General features: G+C 39.5%; 1 protein-coding gene across 1 annotated transcript in view; it reads right to left on the bottom strand.

Annotated features, from left to right (window-relative positions):
- The window catches only part of ncoa6 (nuclear receptor coactivator 6), a 19,573-nt gene that overhangs the window by 12,300 nt on the left and 4,975 nt on the right, over positions 1 to 2,298 (bottom strand). The gene's annotated exons all lie outside the window — the stretch shown is intronic.

Here is a 2,298-nt window from a genome sequence, read left to right as displayed (position 1 = left end):
GAAGAGAGATCTTAGTCAGGGCTACTTAGTAATGGTCCAGTGTGTAAACATTTAGGACATCGCTGTTACCAGAGAATGGAATTTCATTAGTGTAGGTAGTGTATATATCAACTGAAAATAGAATATTTGTGTTTTGTTTTGTAGAATAAAGCCGTTTGCTACTACCAGTGGAAAGGGTCCTCTTCTGTGGGAGGCTGCCAGTTCTGCAGTAGCCCCAGAACAGACGACCAAACACGGAGTCCATCTAGATAGGGCCTTTAACATTTTTTGCCTTTGACCATATTTAGTGCCATTCTACCCGCTAACCTCAGCTCATCCTTCTCTCTCCAACTGTCTCTTTCTCTCCTACAGCTGAGTTTCTAGAAGAAGACGTGGAGCTGCTACAGGCTAAAGGTCACAAGGTGGAGAGGAGAGAGGTTCTGTCATTGGTGGAGGGCACCCGCAGAACCAATGACCTCATCATTGGCGTGAAGGACCCCCGTAGTGCTGATGCCTCCGCCCTCACTATGTCCAACATGCCCTAGTGCCCCCCTGCTCCCCCCATACTCACACATAATGAAGGAGGGGTAAGAGTAACACTGTGTGATTAATGGTTAGTGAGGGAGTAAGGAGGCTGCTCATCAGCTAGTGCATTAGAAATTAATGGCAAAGCACAGTTGTTTGACAAGAAAAAAACAGTCAACAAAAAGACATGCAGCTTTGTCTGAGACGATTTTGTAGGAATCTGATACGGATCGTCCGATAGATATTATTTTTGCTGGCACACAGAAAGTTTGCCATCTCACATACCGATGGTGGTGTGCCCTCTCTCACAACCTCAAGTAACGTTCAGGCCCAGTGTAGATACTGTTGAAAATGTATGTCTGTCCCTTAAGGGCATCAGTCAAAGTCTGCAGCCTATATTACGCAGAGCAGGACATAAAAATGCAAGGCATGTTCATAAAATTAAGATCTGATGCATTCCAGTTCCACTTAAAGAAAGCAATAAACTATACCTAGCGGAGGTGAGAAAAAAAGCTTTTGAAGCTATTTTCACAGTGTTGAGTGGCAGCTAGTTTTTGGCATTTGGGGTATTCAGCAGGACATTCAAGTCTGAATATAAGATTATGTATTCTGATGAAAATGAATGATGAACAAACTGATTTGGTGCAAGAATGGGCAGACATAAAAAAAGTAATGATGCCACACCTGGAAGCCACCATTTACTACACATGCATGGTCCTCAGTGCATTCAACCCACCTTTCCGCTCTTTAATTCTTCCACTGCATTTCACCAATATTCCACATATCACATGAAAACACGTGGAATGGTGAAGGTACTAATATTGAAACCTTGCATTGTCACACCTGAATTAGTCTATTCTAAACTGAGGCTAAACCATTTACCCTCCTGCTCTTTATATGGTGTGTAACTGTGATTAGATGTTGTTTGGTACAGCTGCTGGAGTTTTAACTGTTGGCTCCTTGGGACCATGTTAAGACTAACACATTATTTACACAAAGTACGTCATACAGAATTATGGAAAGACCTCCACGAGTTAATTGATTTTCTTAATCAAAAGGATTTGCTTCAGTTTCACAGGTGTTATTCAGTTAATTATTAAATATTACTAATGGCTAAATACATAACTTAAGACTTTTTTATCTGTTGCATGGTTTAGTTTTAAATTAAAGCTTAATTTTTTTTATTTAGAGTGGGGATACTTGTTTTTAGAAAGGGAATGATCTGATTTATTACAGATGGATTGAATGTAATCTGTCTATTTTTATATGAACATTTGTTGGGCTGTATACCTTATTTATACTGTTGTAACACAATGCATTCAATCAGCATTTTAGAAAAGGCTGTTATGTTTATTTTTGTGTACTTATTGTGTAATTATTTTAGGTAATTATATTTGAAGCAAGAACCAATAGCTTTTGTAAAGCATTGCATTCCAAAATGGCCAATGCTGACTGATCAAATATGTCTTTAACCTTATTTACTCTGTTGTTGGGCACTAGTGCAATATGAGTGTTGATGCTTGTTTCCTGTACTGTAGAGTACCATGCCTTAAGGCACGCATTTGCACAATGCCTGTTTGTTTTCATGTGCATTTGTATCTGATTTTGATCCAAATCAGCAACGTCCAAACCCACGAAATAAAATATTTGCACAGACCCTATTGCTGAAGCATGTTGCCCATTTGTTCCTCCATACAGTACATGTGCATTTGGTGCATCTGAACTACTGTAGAATAATTAAGTGAGCTTGCTCTTTTCCAGATACTGAGCTTTAGGTTTTTGGGTGACTGGACT

Source organism: Morone saxatilis, unplaced genomic scaffold, assembly GCF_004916995.1.
Source record: "Morone saxatilis isolate NCDOM2014 unplaced genomic scaffold, NCSU_SB_2.0 Contig15, whole genome shotgun sequence".
Classification (NCBI taxonomy): Eukaryota; Metazoa; Chordata; class Actinopteri; family Moronidae; genus Morone; species Morone saxatilis.
This window is presented reverse-complemented; position numbering and strand designations above follow the sequence as displayed.